The sequence below is a fragment of the Sinocyclocheilus rhinocerous genome, unplaced genomic scaffold (assembly GCF_001515625.1).
Source record: "Sinocyclocheilus rhinocerous isolate Xijiao unplaced genomic scaffold, SAMN03320098_v1.1 scaffold642, whole genome shotgun sequence".
Taxonomy (NCBI): Eukaryota; Metazoa; Chordata; class Actinopteri; order Cypriniformes; family Cyprinidae; genus Sinocyclocheilus; species Sinocyclocheilus rhinocerous.
The window spans coordinates 1,707,150-1,713,793 of record NW_015626390.1 but is presented as its reverse complement, the minus strand read 5'-3'; the positions used below and the strand labels follow the sequence as shown (position 1 = coordinate 1,713,793).

General features: G+C 38.1%; 1 protein-coding gene across 2 annotated transcripts in view; it reads left to right on the top strand.

Moving 5' to 3' along the window:
• The window catches only part of sugct (succinyl-CoA:glutarate-CoA transferase), a 120,838-nt gene that overhangs the window by 56,255 nt on the left and 57,939 nt on the right, over window positions 1-6,644 (top strand). The gene's annotated exons all lie outside the window — the stretch shown is intronic.

Sequence of the window (6,644 nt, the reverse complement as noted above, 5' to 3'; positions counted from 1 at the left end):
TGCAACGGTTTGAGTTAAAAATCTCAGTTTGTGTTCTACTGAAGAAACAAAGTCACCTACATCTTGGATTCCCTGGGGGTAAGCAGATAAACATCAAATTTTCGTTTTTGGGTGAACTATCCCTTTAATAACTTGTAAAAATGGGATTTTTTAAAAAAGTGATTAAAAATACTTTTTTCATTTCCACTCAATTCTTGAATGCTTTCTGAATAGTAAAATGGCAAAACTTGTTTGCAGTTTGCTAGTTTAAAGGTTAAGTTACCACACTCTCTCCTACTTTGATTTGTAACACATTTAAATGACTGGTTTTGTCATCAGCTTGGATAACCTCAGACTTTCTGCAATGACAAAGGAGGACAGACAGTTTCCTTTGTGTTGCGGTCAATAAATGTCTGGATCTTAGTCTAGATGTTACTTCCATGAGATGTTGGTTTATGGTTGGTGTTATTTCTCTTGGACAGTTCGGCTAGCAAGAATAAACAGTTGTAACAGAAATTATTGGAGCCGTTGTGTGAACTTCAGGGAAAGGACTGGTGTAAATTACAATGTGAATTCCCAAGCCTCTGATTTTCCCATGGTCTTCATCCAAAGTCCACCCATCTTTGATATTTTTGTACAGAGTAACCATCTGTGGGATAAAAAACCCCAGTTGATTTACAAATTCCGCTGAAAAGTACGTCTAAGTATAAATCGAAGTAATTGCAAATCTGCCGAAGTCAGTCAAACAAGACTGATCATTTATTTTCTTCGCAAATATTTCAGTTCGCACAATCGCCTGCTTCCGCAATCTCAACTTTCTTTTCATCCTTGGCAGTACATCGTATACATAATATTGTGTCAAATTCTTCCCCGTAATCCTTCATTCGCACGTCTTGGAGGAAGTTCTAGCGTCTCGAATGGAACGTTGTGTATTCTGAGTTTGAGCTGGCTGAGTGTTAAATCCTGTCAGTTGGCGCTGTGATCCCCGACAGCAAGCGCCGCTCTCCACCCTGTCCTCTCTGAGTCACTGTACCGTATTCACTGACTGGCCAGCGGACTGTTTGCTTGATTTCTTTGGGATTAAGCTCCCCAGGAGCGGAGTGAATGAAAGGCAAGAGCGTGATTGTGGTGCATTTTTCACATGAACAGCGCAATGGGATCCACCCGGTGGTCATAGTCAATTAAACTAAACAGCTGTTGAGTGGAATGAGCCTCACTAAGAGTGTATTGTACAAGTGGACATCTGGCCTGCATTAGGGTACTAGCAAAAATGTTAAACTAAGCAGCGAATTGCGTTTCCGAACGAATGCACTTCCAAATGAGGATCAGAGAGAATGTCATAAATGAAAATCAGTGTGATGATTCATCTGGCTGAATCACTTTGATGGGGGTGGCCAGATTGCATGACTTACAGCTACACCGACCTTTTACCCAGTGTCTGGTACCACACGACGACTATTTTATAGTTTAAAGGAAAAGTTGCCATTCCAAGCCCATAAATGTTATTTTGTCTGTGGAACAAAAAGGTGTGAACGCAGCTTTTTTCCGTACAGCAGTGCTGCATTCCACGCATGGCCTAAAACTAACATTTTACTACATCTGCCAATGGCCGGGGACTTGAGAAAATGTACTGAAAAATATTTTTTACCAGCCATAAAACTACATTATTTCATTAAAAGACAGGTAGAACAAATTGGTTTAACACATGTAATAGCTATTATTATTATTATTATTATTATTATTTAATCAGATTATAATTATTAAATCAATAAGGAAATATCATTATAATAATATAGAACTGTAAAGTATTTCAAAATAATTTGGTGATTATGTGAGAGCCTCACTAGCAAGTTGTACGGTAACTTTTTACTGAATTTTAACAATGCCAGGGAACGCAAAATGGTTTATGCATTGCGATTAGCATTTTGAAAATGCAACATGCACCAAACATCTTTCCAAGTTTGTTAAGAGAATGGTTTACAAATCTTAACAAACTTGGAATAATGACTTCATCAGCGAGAAAATAACGACTTCAGTTTTAATTTGTTCATTACACAAAGGGTCTGAAATTAACACTTGCCAAGCACCAAATATGAGGAAAAATCAGCATTGGCAAGTATGTGAAACAGTGTTACTAGCCAGTTGGTCGTTAACTTTTTAATGAATTCTAACAATGCCAGGGAACACAATGTGGTTTATGCGTTGTGATTAGCATTTTGAAAATGCAACATGCACCAAACATTTCCAAGTTTGTTAAGATTTGTAAACCATTCTCTTAACAAACTTGGAAAGATGTTTGGTGCATGTTGCATTTTCAAAATGCTAATCACAACGCATAAACCACATTGTGTTCCCTGGCATTGTTAGAATTCATTAAAAAGTTAACGACCAACTGGCTAGTAACACTGTTTCACATACTTGCCAATGCTGATTTTTCCTCATATTTGGTGCTTGGCAAGTGTTAATTTCAGACCCTTTGTGTAATGAACAAATTAAAACTGAAGTCGTTATTTTCTCGCTGATGAAGTCATTATTCAGCTTTCAAAAAATTGTGGTGCAAGTTGGACATCAATAACTAACATCAAGCATCACTGGCTCTTGTCTTGTGACCAAACATCATGGAGTTAAATATGTGGTAAACCCACAAAGATATGATTTTTTTTTTTTTGCAGGTTTGGAATGAAACGGGTCAACTATTTCTTTGCTACACTAACCATTATACCAGTTCCCTTCATCCTAATCAAAATATGTTTAGGACAAGCAATGTTATAATATTGTATACATTATCATATTGGTTATTGGGTTATATTAGAGTTTTTTTTTTTCAAACATCACTTATTGGATAATTGCATGGTCAAATAAAAAAGTTTAGCAATTGTTCAGCAAATAACCTTTTTTTTATTTATTAAATAATGTATTTATAATGTTTTTTAATTTTATTTGTTTGTTTAAATAAAATGGTGTACTGTTTTAGTATCTACCATTTATTTGTTATCGGCCTTAACATGACCAAAATGATCAGTTCATCATATTGGGCAGAATAGTCAGAATAATCAGAATAATATTGATGCTAATTATTTTCCACTCAATACTGAAAACAACTATAGTACTTTAGTAGTAATTTAAAATTTAAAATATAAAACTGTCTGGTTTACTCAAAATGTATGCTTTAATAATTTGAGTATTGCATTGTTCTGTTTATTTGCATTTGATACAGTACCTGTTATTGCAGTTAGTTGCAAGTCGTATAGAGTGCTATTTGTATGCCGTATGTAGATGATGTCTGATGTCTGTATACAGCCTTTCAAATCATTCACTTATGAGGTGCAATTTCAGTTAGAAAAATTGAAAGCACATAGAATGAGAATGCACAGAAGGGTTTTTTGACAATTTTATGTGTATGTATCTTAAATGCAGGGAGACGTGAAAGAGGAATCAACTCGGTATTCGTGTGCTGTCTGAAACACGTCTCTATGCTTGTGAGCGCTTTAGTTGTGTGTGAGAACAGCGTGTGAGTAACGAATTGAGTTCTCTTTCGTTTCTTGTTCTTGTGGTTTAAAATCACTTGAACGTGTAAATTGGCAAATTAATCTGCGAATCACATGCATGCCGAACTGTGGGGTCTGGTCCGTAAGTATCATGGATCAACTGCGATCTGTTTAACCCCTAATATATGACAGATCAGAGCAATCTTTCATTAATTGAACATTTAATTTACATGAAATTGTCAATTTCCTACTCCATAGCAATTGCATTCAACGAAAATACAGAATAATGAGAACAATCATTAACGTGAAATAAATAACGAGAGTGTCATATCTATACACATTTTCCCAGCATGATACTGGGTCGCGACCCGGTGGTTGAGGACCTCTGGTCTAGGGTTTAGCACACATGCTCACACAAGCACATCAAGTTGTGGTGCTCGTTTGGGAAACCAAGGTTCAGGCCCATATTGCATCACATTCCCATTTCTCCTCTCTCTATTTGGTCCGAACTGGAGAAGGTCAGATAAATTTGTGCTTTGCAGATGGACTGTATTTTGTGATTATAATCTTCTCAGAATCAAACTCGTATATCTTCTTGCACAATCTCTGTAAAAATTAGGGTACAAATCACGTAGTGTTTTTAAGGCTCAGAGAAATCTAATCCGTCTGGATAGGAATTTCTGTGATTGTGGCGTTGATACTTCTCCTCATTCATTTAGATATTTTTTGAATGCCGTAACTTAAGTTAAAATTTCTCTTTATAGTGCCTAGTGCAATTTGATTATTGATTTCTGACATAAAAAGAAAATTATATCAACAATCAAGTGTCTGATCATGGAATGCTCAGCAAGGGTCCGTTTCACAAGGCTGAATATCAAAATGAAGAATCAGAGTTTCAGAGATGATGTAAAAGCATCTCCTGATGCATTGTGATACGGAATAATTTATGCCTTTTGATTTGTGGGAGGACATTTATAAGTCCAAATGGCCCCCAAACTTCCTGCCATCCTCTGAGGGTGAGGAATAAGGAATCCATGCTCTGAAAGTAAACTTTGTATGTCTACACGGTTCCATAAATGTCACTACACATGTGCTGGAAGGCTTTTTGATATGCCCCTTTTGATATGCCTCCAGCGGTCATCAGCGGAATGCTTTGTTTTGAATCTGTACTTGTCCTCAAGCCATCACCTCAACTTCCTCTCGGCCAGACCTTCCAGAATAGGAGGGTCTTCATTTAATGGTCCTGGATGATGGTGTGGACCAGCACAGCTGTGCACGTCTTCATATGATGAGCTGCAGGTGGAGACATTCAACTGATGATCATCCTCCTGGCTGCATCCGTAACCTAAAGCAGCTGCCCAGTCAGTCAATGACTTCTCAGGCCGCGTTTTTTTTGTACGAGGCACGTCCTATGGTTGCTGGTTTCAGATCGACTTCCAAAAATCCATAACGTCATGTCTGATGATCTTAAATGAATTCTAGTGCACACTGGTTTCTCTTTCAAACGCCTTCTCATAAACCAGGGATGTGTGGGGAGGGCTGAGACGATGGGAAGGGAAGAAGGAGCAGCAGCTCTTCCTGTACTTAAGACGTTAATGAAGGGACGGACAGAGAAGGGGAGCTGATTTATGGAGTGTCCTTCCTGTTACCTACCCTGTATGGCCATGAGACCCCTAGAGGTGAGGAGCAGAGGAGAGAAATGGCCGTCAAAAACATATGATACCGACCCGGAGCAGTGGCCCAAGCTTAATGAATTCCCGAATGAGAATTTGGTCAGTCATGAGACTTTTTGCTGGCACAGAATCCTCTCAGATATCCATGTTCATCTGCTTCTTTGGAGCTCAAACCATCTGTAACAAATGAAGGGGCGTTCATACGACTGCAAAGTGTGAGTCCAATATTTTCACCTCGAATGCAACATCATGAGATCTTCACATGTGAGAAATAAGTCAAACACCCCTAGGGTGGAATCTTATCAACTTTTCTGTGATCCAAATGTTGCGGCATTAGAAGAGGGTTTTGATACTTCAAGCTAATGTATTGGCAGAATTTTAAAAGTACAGAATTTGAGACTGTTTTTTTCTGGTACAGAGTGAGTTGAGGGCTGCAGTTATTTTCAACAGCTGTTTCCCCACTCCTTTGAAATAGGTTATTTGCTCAGTAGGCCTCTGGCATTCTTCAAAGTCTGTAATACATTTTTACATAAATACAGAATTCAACTACAGAGAACACGTGCGTCATGTAGGTGAGTAATGATTGACTCAGACTATGGCCACATCCGCACATAAACAAACAAACTTCTATAAAATTGAATTTGTCGCTGTTCTTGTCATACAAAATTCATACAGCAACACGCATTGCATTACTCTCTGTGATTGCGCTGTTACTGAAAAATTGATAAAAAAAAGTTACTTCTTGCTAAAACATATGAAACTAAAGTATGGTAATACGTAGGATTGTGTAGGTCCGTTTACATGCATTTTTTGCAAGAAAATTCAGTCCGTGTTTAACATGCAACTTTTCTGTTCAAGACCCACGCATAAAAACTGCAGACGGGCTGAATAAAATAAAATGCAGGTTTTAATTTCTGACAGTAGGTGGTGCTTACAGTAAAGCAGAAATATCCCAGTTACCCTGGTACACAAACCACTGCACAACTTTCTGTTCTGACACCTGTTTTTCATAGAAGGAAGTCAAACAGTATTTACATATTTTCGTACTGCTGTTCAGATTTTTGTATTCCTTATGTGTATATCAAACAACAACAACAATACGATTGAAGTGTACAGAGAAACAAGAGACAGTTACGGATTCTTCCTCTGCTATTCACTGTGGTTTATAAAAAGTAGTCTGTTTGTGAGCACAACTAAGTCATAGTTTAAAGTTGCATAAAACCTTGGGCACATGACCAAAAGCATGAGTCTTATTGGTTGGCCAGCTTTATTCACAGTGTGATAAAAAAGAGATTAGAACACACTAGGGTTGTGACGGTAAGGAAATTTCCCCACCGGTTAATCGACGTGTGACAACACCGGTAATACCGTTATCACCGTGGGGGCGGGGGCGTCCCCTCTTTTCCTCGCTTTCCTTGGCTTTTAAATAGCTTGTACAAGCGGCGTGCGCATTTTACTTTCACTTTGAAATAGCGGCAATTCGGCGTAAAGCAATTGTTCGTTT